This window comes from Leptonotus elevatus, chromosome 21, assembly GCF_054856555.1.
Source record: "Leptonotus elevatus isolate MCC_2025b chromosome 21, RoL_Lele_1.0, whole genome shotgun sequence".
NCBI lineage: Eukaryota > Metazoa > Chordata > Actinopteri > Syngnathiformes > Syngnathidae > Leptonotus > Leptonotus elevatus.
The window spans coordinates 12,814,195-12,828,069 of record NC_141259.1 but is presented as its reverse complement, the minus strand read 5'-3'; the positions used below and the strand labels follow the sequence as shown (position 1 = coordinate 12,828,069).

Below are 13,875 nucleotides of genomic sequence, written 5' to 3'. Positions count from 1 at the left end.
TTTTTTTGTTTTTTTTAACATTACCACCTGGAGGTCATGATAAAAGCTCAAATCGAAGCATGTTCTTATTATGGTCACTTGGTGGCGGTGTTGCCCAATTTTCCATAAAAATGTTTATTTTACGGATGATTGACAGCAAATTAAGTTAAGTGTGCTGCCAGTTCTGTCAGTAAAACTTAACACCCAATGCTGAAATTAATCATTTAAATAATAAATGTGTGGCGGATTATATGTTTTACTTCAACTAGTGCCTACCATTGTTATTCAGCGGTGTGATGTAATTAGTTTTCGCATGTGTTTCTAAACATGACCCTTTTTTATTATTTAAAACGCACTTTCGACACACATTTAAAGTACGCTAACATAAAGCAGCCGTCTCAAAAACAAGCACAAAAAGAGAATAATACGAAGTACGTTTAAAGGGAGACGGGGGTCGCTGGTGGACCGTGCGGCGGCGGTCGTAGCTCGCCGGAGGAGCCCCGTGATGCGCTTTGGTGTGGGGGAGGATGAGGAGGAGAAAAAAAAGCTAGCCTAGCTACCAGCCAGATAAACACTCAGCGGTGGCTTGCGGACTCGCAGCAGTAACATGGCGGCACAGTTAGCCAGCGCTAACGTCGTACCACCGCCGCCTTCGCGAAGGTCAGCTCAGCCCGTGACGCACGGAATCTAACTCCGAAGAGGACGGACGACTTAAGCATTAACACGTAAGCAGGCATTTTTGTGTTTTTTCCGTCGACGAGTCCCGGTACCAGCAAGCCCCAGCAAACCCCCACCCACCACCACCACCACCTCCTCCTCCACCACCACCACTACCGCCACTAGCTCGTCAATCTCGGCCGTCTGGGTGCTACGTACTCTGGCTCCTTTTTAGCTTAGCTCGTTAGCTTCTGTCAATAGTGGGCTTTTATTTGCCCCGCCAACTCAATTAAAACGCATCAAGAGGGCGAGCTTGCGGGCGCTTTATGGCCATGTTTGCCAACGGCGTGTTTATAAAAGCAACCGGTCGCTAATGCTCTCCGCTATATGGACAACAAATATACTTATTATTGTTTTTGTTTTGTTTTTTTGCTGAGTGAGCGGGCGAGTATGAAACGAAGTTGGGTCAGTGCGAACGTAGTTAGCATGCTAACGAGCTCCATCATGGCTTGCCTGTTTGAAATGTGTTTTCCTCTATATATTTGTTCACTACTGTTCACAACGCAGAACTTGATGAAATCACAGCCGAATTGTGTCAGGGGAGCGGAATTGTCAAGTAGCATCGCGTTATCGAGTTTGGCAACAGTTACAGCGAGCGAGTAAGGGTTTTGTGTAAAAGTAGGGCAAAATGTCATACGGGTCTCGCTGTGTAATTCACGTTTTCGCTTTGTTGTGAGTGTTCTATTGGACGTGCGCATTAATTCCGTTATTCAAGGAAAATAGCGGAATAACGCGAGTAATTGACTATGATATAATAGCTTGTATTATAAATATACCACAATGGATCAAGGAACTTTTTATATATATTTTACATTATCCAGAAAAGTAATGGTTTACAAAGGATTTGATTCTATCTAGATAAACTTAGCTCATCCTGGACATAGGTTTGTCTCATTTGAGGTCTGTTGCTTTAACATACTTAATTGGCACCAATTACTGTACCACTTTACATTTAGACAGGACTTTGGCAGCATCTTAGTCATGTGTCAGAAAGCACAAAAAAACATGAATATGTGCATTTGTGAATATGCAGGGGATTACTGTACTCGCGAGGGCCTCCTGCTTGACTAGGTCTAGGCTACACACACATACACCGTTGTCGTTTGCAGTGAGTTGTCAATGTCGCTAATGCAGGCGGAATGCATCCCGTGGAACCGGTTAAGCGGTTTCTCTGTGCCCACCTGACGACACGCCGGGCCTCCTGTCACATCACTGGCACAGGTCCTTGACATGACATGTTGCACAGCTGCCGGCTTGTAAAGGAGCCGCGGCCTTCTGTCAGACTACTGGAAGTCAGAGGAGACGGACAGCGACGCGGCATATAAATTGGGGCCGGGGGTGTTCTGCTCAGCTTGCAAAATGGTGGATGTAAGCGTTGCTGAAGTACAGTAGGGTCTTGGAATTTAAACGCTGGAATGGTTGGTTTGTTAAGATGCCCGTATCGCCACCAAATTCATTTGAGAGGAAATCGGGGCTACTGTGTGGATAAATAATTAGTGTTTACCCTTATTGCCCCGATAATGTGAAACAAATGTGTATATTAATGTATGACCTGCAAGTAGTCAGTGTCCTTTGCCCTATGATTAGTCTGCTTTGTTGCATCACCTGACTGATATTGTAATCGTGTGACCCTTGTTCTCCAGTGCAAGCTGACATTTTGTCTTTGCTGGATCGCGCTGCAAAAGTTGCACAGCGTTGCACAGTTTACTGCCCAACGTAACATAAAATGAAAATATATATCTTTTTCACTTAAACTACCCACATAGGTTCACCTCAGTCTGTTAGCGTAAAGCTAATGCTAATATGGACAATGATTATGTATGTGGCTGTCGAGGTGCTATTTGCGGTTTTCTAACCGAGCTAGCAAGCTTTTTCTTTTTTATGTAGCCATCTTAGCCACGGCTGCTAGCGTGACTTAATCATGCCATCAAGAAATATTACCGGTTTGATGTTATGTTTTTCTTTCATCTACAGTCAATAAAACAAAAAGGGCTGTTTTAACTGTTTTAAAACGTGGGGAAATTTTATTTACATTATGCAAACAGTTCAGCAACATATAATATTACAGTAATCATGGTTATGTACTGCATTCTTTATCATTTATATAAATCTTACTTGAGCTCTTGGCAGAACACCCCCCACTGCAATATGATTGGCTGATAGATCCACACAGAAAAGGGAGTCTTAAGTATGAATTGGCCTTTATATTGCCCTCAGGTGGCCTTAATGCACCACTGTAGGTTAATTTGTGAAATGTGCATACAATTATTAGCTTGACAAAAAAAACAAAAAACACTTTGTATCTATAAATGTCAACTCCAGTCCTGTAGGCGGCAGTAACGCGCAACAAAAAAATGGTTGGCAGTTGCAAAACACCCAGAACTATAAATGAGACGGAAGCGCAAGTATATAGCATAATGGCTGTTTGGCGGTAAACAAACAGCAGTCGCCGTGAGTCTTATTGCGTTAGCTTTATCCGTCCATCAGTCCTTGTATAAGGTCCGCAGTGTTTTCTCAACAGGATGCCTCCCTCCTTCTTCCGTTCATCCCTCCCTCCCGCTGATATCAGCTCGGGCACCTCACCCTGCTGTCTCTGCGTTGGTGTTGCCATGGAAACAGCCGTGTGACAGGTCCTGGGTGGGTGTGAGGGATGAGCCGCGGGGGTAATGGCCAGGCTTACAGTAGCGACAGGATGGAGGGGGGTGTGTGTGTGTGGGGGGGGGGGGTGAGTTATGGTTGATGGGACGCCGTCACCAAAGGGGAGGAGCGAGACTTTTTCGCCCCACCGTGCTCCGAGGCGTTCCATCATTGTGTTGTTTGAACTGACCTGGAATCAGCCGCGCCGCCCATCCGTCTAGCTATCTGCTGGGATCGGGAGTGGGTGTCGTTTGTTGCTAAGGAGGGTGCGATGAAGTCGATATGCATCATCAGAACAAACCGCGTGTGGAAGCTGGCACATCCCAAGGTCCAAATCAGGTGGCAATCATATGTGGATAACCGGGGGAGAAAAATCACACCGAGCAAGGCGGAGGAAGGAGGAATGGAGATGGAGTAGCCATGATAATTGCTAATGCTAATGTTAAATGTCAAAAGCCAATAAGTAGAAATGGAGTGCTTAAGTGGTACACTTAACAGCAGGTTACCACAGCATGTTGATCTTACAAAAATATTTAAGGCTTCATATCTTACTGAATATACACATTTTTCTCTGATTCTCTTAAATGTCATTCAAACATTTTGTCCTTTACATTAAAGAAAAGCACTTTTGTGGTTAGCATTTAACAGATCCCACTTCTGACACAACTTGGCAAGCAGCTGCAGTTGTCATCCATTTTGTTTTTCAAAATGATAAGCTGGAAAAATAATTTTGTAGTACACAGTCACGTAAGCAAAATGTCTTTCAAAAATAAAATGAGAAATAAAAAATAAAAAAATTTAACTAATAAGAGAAACCGTAAAATAAGCAAACGGATTGATCCCACTTCTGACACCAATGTTTTGAGTAGCCCCACCTGTTACTTAAATTTTGAACATTAGACTGTCTTAACAATACATTTTGTCCTCTGTAGACAACAGAGAGAAAAATAGGCTTATGTTTTTTGTTTTTGTTTTTATTAGCTTAGCATGGCTTCTCCGTCTTCTACTGTTGTGGTGCAACTTTCCTTAGCTGATGTCAATCCCGCTATATAAAATGCACTCCAGTGAAAGATTTAAAAAATGGAAGCTCCATGAAGACTGTCCATGACAGAGCAGTGATAGATACCGGTTATTCCCTTCTTTTATTTTGGAACGATACTTTTACATTTTGAGTTCCTAAAAGGCAAGTGGTAACGTGACACCCGACCGACTCTGGCATCTCTGCGATTCGGTGCGCTCCAATGTAGGTCAGCCGCCATGCAGTGTGTATTGATCCTAAGCTAAATGATATTGCTGTATGTGCTAGCTCGTGGCTAAGAAGGTGCCCGCGGCCGTTTTGATTTGAGCAGAGGGCACATGACGCTAACGAGGCAGCTGTGTGCTACTGTAGATATCGGAGCTATTTGGTATGCCCGATACCCCCGAAGTTGAATGAATTGTAGACTCTTTCATTTGGAACTGGGAAAAAGGTGCCAAAGGGGCTTGATCCGACCTCCAAACCTGGCAAAATTGCAGGTTGACTTCAAACTCTAATCTATACCTTTCACACAAATTGCTGAGCTGTCAAAACGTAGTATCAACCCCTCTCATACTGTCCATCGGAACTTTTTTTTTTGTTGCAGTTTTCTTACCTGAATGAATTTACCACTTGGGAAGGGTGCAGTTTTGGTACCTTTCACACAGGACTGTGACTTGGGAAAAACCTGGTATTGGTGGACATTGTGTAAGGGGCTTGATACAAATTTGTTGGTTGACTCCTATTCTCCCTAGTGTAACTGACGGCCATACAGGACAGAGAACTGAAAAAAGGGACGTATGAAAGGGACTTGGTACTCCTGCAAATTGGGATGTCACCTCCAAGACCCCTTCCACACACACACCACCATCGCCACTTCATATCATTAGTATCTTTCACGTAGAGCGTTGTTAACGGAGCTTCATGCGACTTACAAAACCTGCAAATTTGTGGTTTGACTTAAAACCGCCATTCATTTTTTTCCTGCATTTGATTAGGCAGCGTGAAAGGGGCTTAAAATCACCTCAGCAAGTTTCATTTCATCCTACCAAATTAGGAGAAAAAATGCTTCCACAAGCGTATGAAAGGGGCTCAAATAATAAACAAAAGCCAAACAAAGCAACAGTTACTGTATAACAAGATTTTTGGTGTTAGTTGTAGTTGTGATGATAGGCGGGATTGCTTCCGCCTCAGTGTGTTTGCGCTAGTGGGTGCTAGCATGTGCTTGGCACAGGGAGGAATCCTTGGCACCAGGCAGAGGGGGAGAGAGCGAGAAAAAAAAACAACTCCCATTCGGCCAGCTCGTCCGCCGGACTTGGCCCGGTGCAACTCGGCCCCGCGGCGTCCAAAATAACAACCTGGCGGCAGGCAGGCAGGCAGGGCCGAGGTAGCTGCAGTATGCGCGGCAATGCCTGTTTTCCCACCCTCTCGTCATGAAGCCGCCGGAATGCCAGGCGTCACTTTCGGGTGCGTTTAGTTTGTATGCACCTTCTTTTTTTTTTTGCCAGGATTAAAACTCACCGGCGCTCTGCTGAGTCAGCCGTGTTCCTGCACTGACCCGCGTCGTCACGTCATTTCTTCTTTTTTGTTTTTCTTCCTGGCCACTGCAGGGGGTCTGCTCAACTGACCCATGTTCCTGGTGTCCTTTTTCCATACTGCACTAATGAGATATAGCTCCATGTGAATATTATCCATAAATCAACACGCCGTCTGCTCATGTCCTATTCCGGACTTGATGAAAAATTTACTCGGTGCTCGGCATAACATGGTGGCCTTTATTATTTGCTCTTCTAAACTTGTTTACTGAATTTGAAGTAGAGATAGACCGATATGTTTTTTTCAGAGCCCGTGCCGATTATTAGTAGTCAAGAAGACCAATAACCGATATTTAGAGCCGATATTAATTTTTTCCTATTCTTTGTTGAACTGTCTAAGTTAGGACGTATGTTTATTGAACAACTTTTCAGACTTTTCAAAATGTAGAAGTTTTTTTTTTTTAACTATATAACAACAAAATGTTCAGAGATCTCCTATGGTTATCAGTACGTCTTAAACAGCCAAATGGTAACTTAAACAAGTAAAAAAAAACATAGCTTTCTATAGTTTTCTACAGTAAATAATAATTCTTCCCAAATTAAAAAATTTCACTTTTCACTGCCGAGATCTTCTGAAACCTTTTACGAACATTGACGAAAACCCCAAATTAGCTACATTCGCATGCATTTATCGCTCAGTGAGATACATGCCACGGAGCTTTTCATTTAAGGATCTATTTCAATTTCCACTTAATAAAAATGATGCTGACATTTGGAACTCCCTACACATTTTATTTAAAAATAAATACGTAAAAAAAAAAAAAAAGACATTATGTTGAAATTTTGGAAAACTTTATTTACAGTAGAAAACTTAAGGAAACTATTTACTTGCTTAGTTTTTAATTAGCTCAACATATGCTAATGCAATTTTTCTTAAAAATTTTAAACAAATATGGCAATCCTTTTTATGTTTAAAATTAAAAGAAAAAGTTGCTTTTTTGAGACTAATATTTTCTCTTTTACTGCAAATGAACACCAGCTTGAAATATCGGTTATCGGCTTCCTTGACTACTAATAATCAGTTATCGGCCTTGAAAAAAACATAATGGTCTGTCACTATTAAAACACTTATTAAGGATTAAATGCAACTGTATTTAACTTAAAAAGTGAAATCCAATTGAAGTCATTCAGTAGCATACTACTATGAGGGAGCATGCGTAACACACTGGTCACTGCTGTAGGCAGATCTCTACCGTTGAAAATCGGTTATTTCTCAAAAAGAAAAGACAAAAAAAATGGCAAAGTACCACATTGACTGTGATCGCTTTGCCCCGTAAAAGGTTAAATAGTCTTAGTCATCGGGACTACCTGACCTGCTTGTCACTCTGTTTCAGAATGGGACTTACTAGAGTTAAATGGCAAGAGAGAGAAAGAGTTGCTGTGCTTTTTTCTTTTTTCTTTTTTCTTTTTTCTTTCTCCCCCCCTCCTTCCACTGTCTGGTCCAATTACATGTTCCTCTGTCAGGTCCTAATCAGCTCATGCCAGGGGTTTTAAAGTCATGTCCTAAAATGTTGTCCTCGCCACGTTAAAGCGTAAAGCCACCACCTACCTCCAACTAAATATTTTACAATTGTGTCCCACTCTTGAGGATTGGCTCAGGCTTTATAGCTAATAAAGTCAGTGACATAGTTGTGTCAGCTGATGCCTCCCAACCCCCCACGCCCGCCACTGTACAGCCTCGGGCCTCGACTGGGACTCATTCCATGCAAACTGTGACAGGCATTAAATGGCGGCCGGCGTGTAAACGGTGCGCAAGAGCGCTGCAGTCGAGGTGCTGACTGGTCACAAGCGAGCAGCTACTTCCTGTATTTGGACTTTTATTGACAGAGACTTACATTTGGATCTTCTGTGACGCGTTTGAGTCTGTCTGTTTGCCGTTAGACAAGAAGGAGTGACGATGTCGACCGCTACGTTGGCTCTCACAAAAAGGATTGCGTTAAACTTGGGGGTGCCAGCGCTATATTGACTTGATACCGCACACAACTGGCGTCGACTGCCACTGAGGTCACCGCCGAAGCAGCTGCCATCGGAGCAACAGATGTGCCGGCACCTGGCACGAGTCGGTGTCTCCATCAGAGGCGGCCGTTGAAATCCGCTGGCGTGGCGTCAACGCGTTTATAAATACCTTCCAGTGAGCGCGTCTGAGCGCCGGGTGTTATCAAGAATGCGCCTCTGAGTTTGTTAGACCCCGGGAGACAAAGTTCGGTTGAAATTCAGAGCTGAAAGACTTGTTTGTCGAGCTTTTGCACTCAACCCCCCTCCTTGTTTACACATGCAGATAACTGTGGTGAGCGCAGCCGGGGACTTGAACCACTATAGTTATTTTTTTTTTGTCTTTTTTTTTTTCAGTCATTCAGGACGTTTACGATTTTCATCTATTTTAATCTTAAGAAACCCAGCAAAAGTTTATTTAAAGGTCTTATTTATTCAAAAATAATTCCTGTGCAAAATGTTCAGACAACAATAATGTTGTTGAACACAGTTCTAAACAGATTCGTGAATAATGAAGAAACTTACCTATATTCTAATGCTAATTGCTGCAAAACGGAAACAGATAGAAATATATATTTTTTCCTGATGAAAGAAGACACTCTAATCTTTCTTTTGGTACGTTCCATGTTTTTATAGCAATAAAACACAATATTCTGTGGGCCTTGCAAAATCTGTCAAAATCCAGTAAAACAGCCAGAAGTGAAGGGGGTTGCTTCAGTGAAAATGGCTGCCAGTGGATGAGTTAATAAACAGTAATCAGGGAGGAAAATGCTCTTTTAATACACTTTAGTGCAAAATTAAAATGAATCCGATTAATCGATTTAATAATTGCGAGATTAATCGCTTCTAAAAATATTTGATAGTGACAGTACTACTTGATTTCACTCCTACAAACAAAAGACACATTGACTTGCTGCCTGAAAGAATTGTAGTAGTGAGCAAAACAAAACAAAAAAAGATAAAAAAATATATATATAATAGCTCAATGTACTTGTTTTCTGATTTTGGTGCTAATCATAACTGGAAGAAGCTTACTTTAAAACCAAAAATGAAATGGACGTAAAACTGATTTCACTATCCCCAGCAAAGCACTGGCTGAGGACACATTCGCGTATTTGCCGTCTAAATGTTTTGCGAGAGTGATCAAAATTGGAAGAATTTAGCTTTAAAAAAAATGGGTAGAATGGTATGATGAGAATAGGAAAATTGTGGAAATAGAGGACAATGGTGGCCGAATCTATTTCAACCGCTACTAGCTAGCTATGGTTTCATCCTTTGTTTTACGTCTGAACAGGTTGCACGAGTCAAAAAGAAGGAATTAATTAATGATCCATCAATTCCAGTCATTGATCGAGGACATTTGCCGGCGTGAATGCACGAAAAGCAGCCCCTCCGCCAGGCATCGTTGCAGTGTTTCCCTGCGTAAATTCAATCTTCTCTGAATTGCTGTTCATTTGTGGATCTTAATCAAACCTTTAGTGTGACTCATCCAGAGCAATCAGATCAGGTGTTTTCATTCTTATTGAATTGAAGGCCATCAGTGGGTAATTCAGAAGGCACCCGGTCGGGGCTCCATTGGCGTTTAACCCCGCTGTGACCCGCTCACTTTCTGCCGCATGATCCTTTCACCCTCATTTTGTCCCGTCTGAACTTGATTAGCTTGCTCATTAGCATTGTTATCCCAGGATGGGTGTCAAAGCCTCGACAATGACGTACGGGCTGGCAGCTCCGACTCTCATTGTCACACTCGGGCCAAATTTGTGCTCTTTGCTGCATATACCGCTCATGCTATTTCTTCTCATCTTTTTTTTTGTTTCACTTTCAAGCAGCGTAATCACATCCGGTGTCTTAGTTTAGAGTTTTTCTGGACACTACAGAATAACACCCTCACACACAGCCAGCGTTCCCGCCTCTGATACTACCTCCTCAAGATGAGTTGATTTAGTGTTTTTTTCACACCCTCTCTTTGTCCTGTCACTCGATCCGCCGATCGGGCACGAGCATGTGACGGCCTTAGAGCTCAGAGGAAATTCCTCGGCAGGATGAGAACTTTCACGCCTGGCAGGAAAGTGAAAAGAGGAAGGCTGAGAAATGCGGAATTATACGCGAGGTGTTACTTGATTAGTTGGCACAATAATGGTATCCAAAAAGCCCTGCACTGCTCTCATATCCGTCACAAGTTGTTTTTTCTAATTATCTAAAGGAGAACACGACTTCTCCATGTGTCTAATTAATTGGGGTGCCGTGATTAGAAAGGCACACGCGATGTAATTTTCAAGCCCTCCTGGGAGATGTAAAGACCCTGCAGACACTTTTACGCATTACAAAAACCGACAAGAGATGGCTGTGAGTTTCTGGCGCTAAATCTGTCTGAGATCATCCCCGGTCTCTTATGTTCTGCAGCAGCCCATTGTCTTGCATTGCTTCTAATTGCGGGTTCAACAGAATTATTGGGACTGTTGCCAACCTCCCTGGATATGGCCGCAGGAGGAAAATTATCAACAGTGTGTAAATATCACAGAGCGCAGAACAAGCTTTCGTCTCGCCCCGACTGTATTGGAATTTTTTTTAGATTATTAATGTGTCGACTCAGCATCATTTCTCTTGTGCCTTTCAGCTTGCAGAAGCGGACGATGCGTAGAGCTTTCCTGATGTTGTCGTCTTGCAGTGATGGCCTGAGGGACCCTGCGCACTGAAACCAAGGTGATGGGGGTTCTGTTCTGGAAAACACAGACCTTTACAATCAAGTATTTATAGGTCATTTTGACTCATTGGTGATTTCAAGGCTAATTATGCCTTCTTTGGTTTTCACATAAGACCACAAAGCTTTTCTTCTCCTTTCGCTTCTGGGTTGATATTTTCCCTGTTGCACAAGAGTGAGTCCGCAATGATTTGCGCAGAAGCTTTTTTCTTAAAATCTCCATCACCGCTGTGAAGGCTTTTAAGACATTTGGAGGTTGAATCGAGGACAATGTATTCTTGGAATTATTTTTAATGCTGTCTTCTTAAAAGAGGCAGATGGAATTTTTCTGGGAAACCCAAAGAGTGGTGCCTAAAACTGCGACTATCAATGTTAACCATTAGCATTGTTTGTAAGCGGACTTTCCTAATGCAAATGGTATGTGGTTGTTTTAAATACACCGAATGTAATTCTCTTTAATGATTAGTTTGACTGTAGATGAATTGAGTGAAATGTGCTATTTAGCTCTTTATTAGAGATCAGTAAGTTTTTGCCAAATGTATGAAACTTTAAACGATTGGAAGTGCTTGCAAACGTCAAGATCAAATGAAGTTCACCTGTTAGCAAGATTTTAGTTAACGAAAACTAACTAAATACCTAAAACAAAAATTCCCCAAAATTTTTTGTTAGGGAAATAAAATGAAACAGATATATATATTTTTTTTACGAAAACGAACTAAAACTATAGATTTTACGTTTACAAAACTAACTATAATTAGAGCAAGAATTACCTTTTTAGTCTTTGGTAATTGTAATACATGAGCATTTGGGTTTATTTTTAATGTGGTTTTAAGTAAATTTATTTCGATAGTAACCGGAATAAGGACGTTTGAAAGTTTGTCACTCAGAAATGACATCATCTAGCAGCAGCCAATAGAAAAGCACATTCAGATGACGTCGTTCGGAGCTGACTATTTTTCTCCAATGGCTCGGCTTGCCTGCTTTTTAACTCAGCTGAAATGTGACTCTAGGTCAGAAATCGTAACTTTTTTTCCTTTTACCACGATGTTTATTAAATATCGCACACAAGTAATACACTTAAAAAAAACTAATACTGAAACTAACTAAAACTAAACCAAAACTAAGCATTTAAAAATAAAAAAAAGAAGCTAATAAATACTAATAGAACTGCCGTGAAAACTAATTAAAACTAACTAAATTTAAAAACCAAAACTCAAAATGAAATCAAATCTAAGTAAAATAAAAAAATCCAAAACTATAATAGTGCATTTTAGGTTCAGCCTGAATGAAGACTAAAGTTATTCATCTTGATTGTGCTCTTGTCTTTGTATCTTTCATCCCGATCCTCCTCTTCCTCGTCTCTCCCCCTCCCTCGACCCCGACCTTGCGTCCAAACATCTGCTTCAAAGTAACAGCAGCTGACGGCAATGAAGAGAGTTTCTCAGTTTTACTCAAGTTAGTTTTGATTCCTCCCCCCACCCCTCCACTGACATGGTGTCTGTGTGTTTTGGCTCTTGGCACCCCCCCCCCCCCCCCTCCATACAAATATTTAGATGTAAAGCGAGAAGACGAGTCCTCTGGGCCTACCCCAGCGTTTTCTCCCAGAAGTATCTGGACGAAATAACGTGTTTGAGTCCCCCCCAAAAGTCACGTGACAGACGGATTAAATGCGTTTTCTGCGGTGGCGGCCCCCCATTATGATGTTGAGCTAGCTTTTTTTTTTTTTATGGCGTTCAATCTGGCCGAGCTCTCACACAGCGGGCGTGTCTCTATAATCAAAGCCCGGTGGGCACGTAATAACATGACCACCCACCTCCCCACACCCCAATTGTTTCCTCCTTTTCTTTTGCTTTATTACGAATTATACAGCGAGTTAGCTTGCCTTGCATGCTTCTGAGGTTAATTAGTGTGGTCAGATCAGCTGAATTTTTGGTTAAAACAAAAATGTATCCAAATGACAGTTGGCTAGAACTGAGAGCGTTATGGTATTGCGCACAATCAATATTATTTATTAATGATAGTGCTTCACTCTGACCACTTTCTCAGAAGGCTACGTGAGCTAACAGCCCGCTTGTACAGATATCATCTCGCACAAGCACACAGTGGCACATTCAGAAACAGATACGAGGCACGCTGGCCATAATAATCGATTTATTGATTATCTTGTTTCAGTCCCAGCCGATTAGCTGTCCTCCCGGCAGGGTTATTTCACGTCTTCCAACGCAGCGCTTTCTCCAAACGTCCGTCAACAACCCAGCGCCATACGGGATAATCAAAACGTCTCCGCTGAAATCCAAGCTCCTTGCCTCGCTGCTTGTCGTCTCCCTATCGCTAGACAGGGCGGCTCCAGCTTATGTCCTGGAGCGTCGGCTCTGGTGATACCTAAGATACGGTGTAAGCAATGACACGCGCCCGCCATCGCGTCCTGCTTTTCAAAGTCGAGAGATGTTCTTGGTGGTCTGTCGAAGAAAATTATGAATTACGAGTACGTACTCCGACACCCTAAATCAGTTATTTCTTCTTTTCGCATGGACTGAAAACGCAAGCGCTCCAACAATACTTTGTTGAGTTGTTGACTCTCTTGAGGCACAAATCTGAAATTACGACAAGCTTGTATTGATGGTTTCTCGTAGTCACCAGCGGACTCGATCGGCCCTGTGCAGACAGTCTGGCTGCTTTGTCATTGAGACGTGCCTCGCTCGTCCGTGGGAGCCCCTCGTATCGGTCTCAAACATACAGTGACCCGCCGTTACTGCCATGTCAAGGAGAGACGACGAGGCACCCAATCACATCCAACCCCGGCGGGACGGGGCGCAGCCAATCAGCGCCCGAGTCCCCATGGTAACTTGGGCGACCAATAGGAATAACTTGTGCCACTTAAGCCATTAAGAGAGTTTAACAACCTGATATCTGCTGTCGTTATTTATAAAAACAAAAAAAAACGAACGAACTGAACATGGCGTTGAAGTCATTTGTCATCCACACCGTGCCCCTCTTGAGTGTCTAATCACCTTTTCCTACCTCCAAAGTAGGTCATGCTAGGCCAGAAGCCTGTTTTTTTTTCTCTCTCTCCTAAGCTACGCTACATCTGCTCTATATTGTGCTGCTGCTACTCTGACTGTCCTGCCTTATGTAATGAAGGAGGAGTCGGCAGGCAAGCATGTGCGCTTGTCATGTTTCCACGGCTGGAGTGGATCGCAACACGGCATGCGTGCTGGGGAACGCCTTCTTTTCTCGCC

General features: G+C 42.6%; 1 protein-coding gene across 3 annotated transcripts in view; it reads left to right on the top strand.

Moving 5' to 3' along the window:
- The first annotated feature begins 391 nt into the window (after positions 1-391).
- Positions 392-13,875, top strand: part of ncoa2 (nuclear receptor coactivator 2) — a 41,508-nt gene continuing 28,024 nt past the window's right edge. For 2 of the 3 annotated variants that reach the window (XM_086065969.1, XM_086065968.1), the window contains exons 1-2: positions 392-704; positions 10,553-10,638. The gene's annotated coding sequence lies outside the window, so the exon portion shown is untranslated. The remainder of the gene's footprint in view (positions 705-10,552; positions 10,639-13,875) is intronic. The other variant, XM_086065970.1, reaches the window with a different exon arrangement.